This window comes from Rhipicephalus microplus, chromosome 3, assembly GCF_043290135.1.
Source record: "Rhipicephalus microplus isolate Deutch F79 chromosome 3, USDA_Rmic, whole genome shotgun sequence".
Classification (NCBI taxonomy): Eukaryota; Metazoa; Arthropoda; class Arachnida; order Ixodida; family Ixodidae; genus Rhipicephalus; species Rhipicephalus microplus.
The window spans coordinates 130,502,792-130,513,334 of NC_134702.1; positions in this window are offsets into that span (position 1 = coordinate 130,502,792).

Sequence of the window (10,543 nt, forward strand, 5' to 3'; positions counted from 1 at the left end):
ACTTTTTCTGACCACTGGTGGTAATACTAATTTTATGAATTAGGTGAAAATGTTGAAGGCCCATGCACAAAAATTTGGGTGCACATCAAAGAACCCTAAGTGGTCGAAATTTCTCGAGCCTTCTCCTACGGCGTCTCTCATAATGATATGGTAGTTTTCACACGTTAAACTTCACATATAAAAGAAATCGATTCTGTGAGTTCAAAAGACCCCCGTATATGCTTTCAAGTGGTTAAGCTAATGAAAATCTAAGCCTTGTTTTTGAATAAGTACTAGGGGAAATTACTTTATCTAAGTTTCAGATTGCATAGTAACACTTTGGAAATCACAGGCGGATATAATGATAAACAATAATTCTAATTCTCAATTTATTCACCCTTACTAGCCTAATACCTTGGCTTTAGACAGGTGTATATGTATACTATGTCTACTTAGGGCAGGTGATAACCGCAGAGCCTAACCACGAGATTGAAATAACTAGAAGAATAAGAATGGGGTGGAGTACGTTTGGCAAGCACTCTCAAATTATGACAGGTAGATTGCCACTATCCCTCAAGAGGAAGGTATATAACAGCTGTATCTTGCCGGTACATAGCTACGGAGCAGAAACCTGGAGACTTACAAAGAGGATTCAGCTTAAATTGAGGATGACGCAGCGAGCAATGGAAAGAAAAATGGTGGGTGTAACCTTAAGAGACAAGAAGACGGCAGAGTGGATTAGGGGACAAACGGGGGTTAAGGATATCATAGTTGAAATAAAGAAGAGGAAATGGACATGGGCCGGGCATGTAGCGCGTAGACAGGATAACCGCTGGTCATTAAGGGTAACTAACTGGATTCCCAGAGAAGGGAAGCGGGTTAGGGGGAGACAAAAGGTTAGGTGGGCAGACGAGATTAAAAAGTTTGCGGGTATAAATTGGCAGCAGCAAGCACAGGACCGGGTTAACTGGCGGAACATGGGAGAGGCCTTTGTCCTGCAGTGGACGTAGTCAGGCTGATGATGATGATGATGATGATGATGATATGTAGAAATGTCTTGAACGACAAAAAGTTACCTATACGAAGAAAATATCAAAATGAATCAACTGTGGTACATAATACACTAGCTATCTTTGAAATGGTAAACATTGGACATATCACCTCTTGTGGCGAAGCTTCGAAAATTCGCTGCTGAACGATTGTTCATGTCATAAAAGAAAAAACCATGCCACTTCATTCAACATAAAAAGTAGCATATTTATTAAAAAATGAAGCAAAGTTGAGCTTCAGCCTCGCAGTATACCACGTTAGCGCGACATGGTCTTGCAGGAATCGTCTTTTCTATTGCTAGTCAGCTTGGACTCTCGGTGCATGGTTCAACTGTGCCCTAAAGAAACAACTGATTGTGCCGGTGTTATTGCCTGTTTCAAGGTATCAATGAATGCCTATTGCAAAATGAGTTGTTGAATGCCCATAATGCTACAACTGCTCACCTTGTGAATTGGCGAGAGGTCCACCACCCTTTCATAGGTCAACATGTGAACCTCCCCAGCAGTTCATGGTGACAGTTCTGCTGCTACTGCAACACACACACACACACACACATACGCGCGCACGCACGCACGCACGCACGCTTACACACACACACACACACACACACACACACACACACACACACACACACACACACACACACACACACACACACACACACACACACACACACACACACACACCACATGCACTTGCAAACCACAATTCGATGACCCCTCAGTGTCGATGGAAGCTACATAGTCGTCGTCTCAATCCCAAAACTTAGCGCAGGTGTTTCATTCAGTCGCAATTCCAATTTTTGTGGTTCCAAGCAGCTTACGCACGTTTAAGTGTGACATTTTGCTGCTATACGCAAGCACGTAATTTTGTCTCTCTTTGAGGTTTCGTTAAATAAAAAAACAATGGAGCTTTATGAAACACATGGTCAAAGATTTCTACATCACCGTCTTAGGGAGCATTGTATTTTAAGGTTGAACGACAAGCTTTCAAATTGTAATGTTCATAGGATTTAAATTACCGAGTTGAATGTACAGCCGCGGTTGCCGAGCTGAATGTAGGGTGCATGAGCACCGTTTCTTGCTTTACGGAGCGACGCCTTGAGGCAGTTTCGGGCTATGAATTATTCAGGCTAATTACAGGCTGCTGACACACTACGTCAGCGCCCGAGACTGCCTCAAGGTGTTGTCCCGCAGAGAAAAAAAAAACGCCAGGCCAGCGGGGAAAGCCCTGCACATGCAGTCACAGCGAAAACACGAAAAGTGCTCTTTCAGAGGCTTTCCTAAACACTTTTTGGGTAAATGCTAAAAGCACAGTTTCTGGGCACCCATAAGTAGTCATAACTTCTGCACAGTAGGCTAGCATTTACTATGCTATTGTTCGTCATTCTTGTAACAAATTTTGTGTTGCATTCAGTGGCTGACAGCGATGAACAATTACGCATGAAGTGGTTATGTGCCACAGCTAATAAGTGACGAATAACAAGCTATTCTAATCTGTTGGCGCATTAGACTACCCATTCGATTCGCAATTCGCATTGTGTGACGGCTGGTTGTATTTTTGCGGTAATAACGTGCTTTATTAGGGCATGCTTGCAAACGGCATGTTTGAGCCGTGTTGTCGAATGAGTCCTAAGCAACCGCGTGCTCAGCGGTAGAATACTGTGGTGGCTCGCAGTGGACGTGAGCTGATTTTCACTATGTCAGCACATGTATTTTAAGAAACGAGTGGGGTCACTTTAAATATTCGTATCGTCGGAAATTTCAATCACCAGGACACACGGAAAATCAGGGTGCGACAGGAGAAAGCTGGCGTATTTTCATTGAGTGTTCTCGGAGCCGTAGTGATGTCATGAACAGCACTGAATGGCTACTGATAAAGTTTTCCGACGTCCACGATCATCGTCGCGCGCGGTAATTATGCAGCGCTCATAACTATTGAAAGAATATGTCATGGTGATAAACTGTAGCGCATGCAAAGGAAAAGGTTATATGCACATTTGAGAGGTCACAGTGCTACTTGTCTCAAAAAAAGCGCTATGCTGTCTCGAATGTTTCTTTTTTTTTCTTTGCCCTTAGCCTGCACCGTCAATAGTTAGCGTTTTGCCATACCAACAAGCCGAAATCGTCACGCTCATCAAAATAAATTACAATCCCCGATTGCTCGTGGCCACTTCTAAGCCTTAGTACGCTTTTTTTTTTCACGAAAACACAGAACCGTGAGAAAAAGGCCTTGAAAGCGAATCGCACACGATAAATGTAAGCCAGAAACTTTTAAAAGCCTGGTTTTGTGTTTTTAATATCTTCTTATCGAGGTAATGGAAATGTTTTTTGGGAGATCTACGGCCTTGTCCACGCAGTTGGGAGGTTTGGCCATAATGCGAAAATCTTCCTCGTTAATCGAAGAGTTAGTTGGCAGGCAGAGGCGTCCCTAACAACCATTCATTCTGACGTTGCCATTCTTCGCTCATTTGCTGAGACCAATAGCCTCATCTTTTGGTTCTTGTTCACCTTTTACAGAGTGTCTGACTGGCATGATATGGCTTGCATCGATGTGGTCCACGCATGTAACCACACAACAAGAACGGTACTGCAAGCAAAGAAACAAGCGTTCAAATAAAAGAAAGGGCGAGAACTCGACGCCACTACCACAAGTATGCATTAAGGGCTTAATTGTAGTTAGCAGGAGTATATCTCAGTTGGGATTAGCGAGTGTCTCTCATATGTGTTGCCAGTTGGTGACCATATTGGCTGAAGCACGTAAAGTTTCAGATCAATCAAGTTGGGGGCCTGCTGCAACAAACTACTGTGCCACTGGTTTCCGTACTGTCTCGGCCATGTCTGCGCAATTCGCATTCAGTAAAACAGGCTTGTCGATTGCAACGACACTCTTTGGGCGTCAGTAAAATCGACGAAGATGAGTGCAGTCATTCTAGTAATTTATGACGATGAAAGGTAGACGATGGTGTGTTGTTCCTTTCACCTGGGGATAGTAGTAGACGTTACTGATCTACTATGCATGCGTTGCGAGGTTTCTAGATTGAATGTGCCCTTCATAATAATTTTATATGTTAGCTCTAGTACTACCGGTCTACCATCTTTCTGGTGTCCCGTTATTTTGCAGGCTATTCTTCAAGCAGCTTCTTTCTTTCAGTCAAGAGTGTGTAGTATCATAGAGGTGAAGCAGTTTCTAAAAATATTCGGTTTTCAAAGAGCATGGCACATTGTGTACCCATTAAAAGAAAAAAAACTTACGGCATATCCGCGGAGTAAATGATGATGAGTGGAGCGAAGCATCAGTCCGTCCATTCGTAGATGTGCCCATTCCTTCGCGCCTGCGTCCAGGTGTGCAATCGCATTTGAGAATGGTACGCGTGTCAAAGAAGCCGAGAGCAAGCGTCTTCAAAGCACCCACTGCTCGGCTTCGTCCATGCCCCACCAACGATCCGCCACGTATGGTGGCTATCCAGGAGACTGACAGAGGTACAATTTTTTTCGCGTACCCACGTAGAGCCCGCGTAGCTGTGCCTGGCACAGCCACCAATCAGAGAGTAGCGGTAAAGCGCCGTCTAGAATAACCTCACTCAACTGTAGTTCATATGTACTTAAATAAGACTGCACCGTCTAATCTACTCTTCAGATAATACTGCCTTCTTTAATTTCTCGTCTATTTTCATCTCAGTTACGCACGACGCGTGACGCGTGACAAGGTTACACTAAAAGGAGCTTTTCCAAAAATATCTGCAATATTCAATACCGTGTCTTATTAGGCAAGATATCGGTATTGCACGCAAAGCGAAAATAACAAGAAAAACGCGTTGGAAACACCTTACTTCCACAAGTTCATATGTGTTACATACGTCTCACACGTAGGGACAGTAAGGCAGACGCTAAAGATTACCATGGCAACGTGACATTAAACAGCATTTATAACACGGCTCCGCCTAAATTTTGGAGGCATACTATGTTAATCACAATTGTGCATAATTACCCATTGAATATTATCTTGTAGATACTACAACTTTATACCCGACACAGCTTAAAAGAGTGTATGCATTTTCACTTGGAACATGACCGATATTGCCTTTATGTATCAATAAACAAACAGCTAGCTGTCTACCAGAGGTCGTTGACAAAAGAAATCATTAGAAGCCGACTTATTTCCTTCTGCCGTGATAGTTTAGTTTGTGTGCGCAACTTATTTACTCTCGCGATGTCAAGCTACAGTGAAGAATGAATTGAATCATCTCCATAGAAAGTAGGTCTTCATTTAGAGAGCCAATAAATGATCCCGAGGTCTTAAAAAGGGTTATATACACCTTTTCATACAAAACTCCAGTGTGAATGGCCCAAAAACTCGAGTGCGGATGCGCTGAAAACACACTAAGAGGCATTCACAACAAGGCCAACTGCTGTTTGCGTTCGAACAGAGCCCGGAGATGCTGCTGATGTTCTTCAGGCGTCCGGATGGCGATGAGAACATCATCCAGGTACGCAAACACAGCAGGGAGGCCTCGTGTGACCTCAGAAATGAACTGCTGGAAGGTCTGAGCTGAATTGCACAGTCCAAACGGCATTCGCACGTCTTCAAACCAGAATGCGCAGTGATGGTGGTCTATGGTATGTCAGGGGGCTCAACGGGAAACTGTTGGCATGCTTTCACAAGGTACGATTTGGTGAAAAATTGGCAGCAGATCCACGGAGTGAATGATGGAGAGTGGGGCGAAGCATCCATCCGTCCATGCGTGCGTCTGTGTGGCCGCCCGTGCGTCCATCCGCCCGGCCTTGCGTGCGTCTGTTCGTGCGTCCACACGTCCATCTGTGCGTCCATCCTTGCGTACGTCCACGCATCCGCTCCTGCGTCCGTCCATGCGTCCATCTGTTCATGCATCCATCCGTGCGTCCGTCCATGCATCTGTCTGTGTGTCCGTTCGTCCACCTTTTCAACACTCCAAGTACCACCATCTCGCATCTTTTCATCATATATTCCTCATATAGAAGCACCGCCATCCAGCGGGCATTCCAAGGACTGAACGAGAGGAGGCACACGCACATTTTCTTACGGCTTGCGCTTCGTGTCTACTTTCCACCTTTAACTACCTCGAGTTCATGGTATATACTAGTTCACTGTATTCATGGCACTGTGGCCCAACGCTCGCTAAACCTTTCTAAAATCAAGGAGGTTACGCCCAGCGAGTATGACGTAGCAACCCTTTCTTGTCAGATATTGCCTAATGTACAAGCCGATGGCTGCTAAGGGGTAATGAGAGACAGGAGAATTTGGCTTTCAATTAACGCGCACGCTGCGAATTTTTCATTGTTCAACAACGCACACAAGGAATCTCCCACCGGCACCACCTTGGAGGTCAAAATGTAAGGCTGGTTACACACTACTACTACGACTACGAGGGACGAACGGGTACCGCTATAAGGAGCTTCGCCCCTAAAAGGTGCAGCTCTCCTGGCGTGATGTAAAATCATGGATGTGCGGTAGGAGATAGCCGTCGTGGACAGTCATGGAGTTCAACGGTCGATGGTCTCCATAAGCAGCCAGTCACCGGGGTCATGCTTTGGTACCAAATGCAGTGGAGAAGCCCATGCGCTTGATGATGGGCGTATATTACCGAGTGAAGCACGTGGTCAAACTCCCGTTCGGCAACCACTAGGTGGTCCCCAAATAGGCGGCGTGGTTGAGTGGCTACTGGGGGGACCATGGGGGCGTAGTGCCCGCAAACAAGGGCAGTACAAACCTGACACGCACCTAACGTACATGTTGAAGCATGTCTGTACGTGTCACCTCTCCCTTGCTTCACCATCTCTACAGATGACAACACTCGAGCGCACATCAAGTTGTAACACTCGGTTCGTTTATCTGTGAAGAAGAGGACGCCAAAAGATGACGCTCCTTCGCCCACTCAAACTTCCACCGACGCGAATACGTGTAACTAAATCGTAGCCAGCACTGCGAGGGTTAGCGAAGCCGAGCGCGTTCGCGAATGGCGACGTCGTTTACTCGAGTAAACGCTACACCAAGTTTCGCTTCATACAATTGGTCCAGAACCCCAGTCGACGCCCGTTTCAGCCGGGTCAAAGGTGTGCGCACCGCTGCGGCTTTGCATCCCACACGGGTTGCCTTCGGAAAAGTGGCAAAGTATACGTAAACTGGTAGCGTAACTTTCATAGAAGGCCATAGATCCAGTAGTCGGCGGCTAGTTTCCATTGTCGTCATGTACGTGAGGAGGGGATAACAAACAGCGAAAAAATTATTAAAGTATTACTTCACAACCAGAAGTGGTTGCGATGTCGCGCAATTGTCCTACAGAAAGCGAAATCCGAATTTTTCCTAATCGATGACGTGCTACGTGCATTTATTATTATTACGCTATTTTATTGCGCCCTAATGATGCCTTGTCAATTGCATGAGACAGAGAAAAGAAGCAAAAACAACAAAGATCAGCTATTTACGAGCGCAATAGTATAATTGTTCGAAAACTCACGTTTCCCAATTGTTGAAAACCACTGCAGTGACACATCAGCTTTGAAAATGAAGCTTTGATAGCCGTAGAGTACAGCGTCTTGTTGCTTAGCCTGTCGTGTTCAGTCACCAAAGATGAAGGCGCGCCAGCCGTGCGCCAGCGGAAGCAGTCGGCAGTCAGAGGAGCGGCTATATATACATTCTGTGAGCTAGTTGAGCTTTAAAATGCACATAAAATTAAACTTCTGAAGATATGCACGAAACCATGACGGAAAAGAGAGCGATGCCTCGCTGACCTCATTTTGCGCTGAATCAAACAACACGCTGAAGAAAACACAAGCTCTGATGGCATATTGTTTAAATACGCCCCCAAATCCGTTGGCTCATTTCACCAGACTGCCCGCATGCGGCTGCTGTTCCTGAAGCCAAACGAAAAAAAAAATGACGCTCAACATTTAAAAAAATAATCTACTAAGTTTTGTAACGAAAGAAATTCAAGCTATTGAAAATAAACATTTATATTATTTTTCTGTCTTCGCTCTTCGTCTCCCCCCCCCCCCCTCACCTAGTCACGCTTCAATCATCACGTGTTGTTGACGTCTATCGCAACAGGTTTCAGACCACTTTCAGTTCCGATGTTGACCTATTTAGATTGACCATTGCAATGGTCCAAGTTTTAAAGACGATAGTCTTTCTTGGCGTACTTTGGCGCAAAAAAATTGGGCAGATCCTACATGCCTGAGAATCAACGTATATATACAGAGGCGAGATGACCGTGTTTCAATTTCTTTATTGAGCGACACGTCTTCAAATCAAACTTATTATATGTACAAATGTTGCACGCACAGAAATATGTAGAATAGTTGCAGATGTTTATATAACCTGTTGTTTGTGCTTACGCAATGATGCCAACTGGAACATGCCTATTAGCAACACAGTAAGCTGATATGAAGCGCTGATGCTCGCGAGGATGATGGCCCTGGACAATGATACATAAATTATTTTCAGCACGTGGCAACTAACCGAAATTGACGTACACCGACGTGACTGCTGTATCAAGGCAGTCTGTATGTAATGTTTACAAAATTGGGTAGGCAGCACTGCAACCACTATTAACGTTTCACGGAGATTAGCGTCATTTTTAAAAACAGTTCTGAGACTTGGTGTAGCTCTGTGGTCAAATGCTTCAGTGCCGCGCAGAATGCTTGGGATCGATTTCAGCTGGGAAGCTGACAATAATTCCTTGCATTCGTCAGGTCGACGCTACTGATGTCGGATATTTCCTAAAGCTCACACATTAAAACTGTCCGTGTGTGTTCTCGTTGTTCCTGAGTAGATACTAAGTGTCAATGACCTATGGCACATACCCGCCCGTGCGTATGTGCCACTGTCTAGTGGGAAGTGTTTGACGGCGTACGCAACGGGATTTTGACATTACTCATGTCTTTACCAGCGCATCGTATTCGTCAAACTATCTTACCCTCCCATGCTAATTTTGGTTCATGCCAAGTTAAGCGGGTGACTACGAAAGCATCCAAACGTAAGCAGCTAGACAGATAGATACGCTCAATGTAGCCGAAGTTCCCTAAAAAATGCTTCACATATAAAGTATTGATCTGTCTGCCTGTCCATTTGTCTACTTGTAAACGATAGTCGAAACGGTTAAAATCGACCTCATCCGCAGAGCGCCCACCGATATTTATCAACTTTCAGCATTCATACTTGTGCGATTGTGAATTAAAAAGCAATTATTGCGCATACCTGAGGTCAATAAAAACACGTCTATATTATGTGGTGTGTGTCTTTCACTAGTGAAGGCATACAAAAGTAATTTTAACGTCCGTAGCATTTATCACGCTGCGCTGATAATGCAATGCTATGCACAAAAATGCAAGTGTTTTTAACGCTTTCTAAAGACGACACGGTGGTGGCACCTACTCGTAGCTGTGCTCTCTACTCATTACCGCCTCTGAGACGGGCGCACACGCCACCCTTCGTTTTGGAAGAAAACAGCCAAATAGCGCTCGTGTCTCACGTGCCTCGATGCACTTGTTCGCCTCCGCTGCACGGATCGCGGCACAATAACGCAGCATCATCAGGACACGATTCACCGGTTTTCTCGCGCAAAACAACAAATTAACGTTTTGTTCACTCTCCCAAGACGCAAGACTATCATCTTTGGACGACATTTGCAGTAAAACATGCAGATATGGAGTGATTTTAAGTGCGAAGCATTTCTTAGCGACCTTCGGCGAATTAGAGCGTATCTATCTATCTATCTATCTATCTATCTATCTATCTATCTATCTATCTATCTATCTATCTATCTATCTATCTATCTATCTATCTATCTATCTATCTATCTATCTATCTATCTATCTATCTATCTATCTATCTATCTATCTATCTATCTATCTATCTATCTATCTATCTATCTATCTATCTATCTATCTATCTATCTATCTATCTATCTATCTATCTATCTATCTATCTATCTATCTGTCTGTCTGTCTGTCTGTCTGTCTATCTATCCATCTATCTATCTATCTATCTATCTATCTATCTATCTATCTATCTATCTATCTATCTATCTATCTATCTATCTATCTATCTATCTATCTATCTATCTATCTATCTAGCCGCCTACGACTTTTAGCTCTCCTTGCCGTTTGGATAATGTTATCAATACCAAACTTGGTATGATATAACATGACTGTATGAGGAATGTAATTGTCTGGTTATAACATAAAAACCACAATATGTATGTCAGGAATGTCAAGATTTACATTTCATGGTCTTGCTGCTCTTGCGGTGGTTGCGTTCACATGACATGTTGAAAACTGGTATGTTGTGACATCATTTCATGGTGAACACAGGCGACAGACCCTGACATAGAAATCATGACATGCGTGTCCTGTAGCAACGTCACAACATGTCACGCTTATGTCACGCTCTCTGGCATTCGGCTTGCGTCACATAAACCAAATTTGGTAATAAGGTACTTGAATGGATGTAGAAGGTATGAGCAGGGTTTATGGTA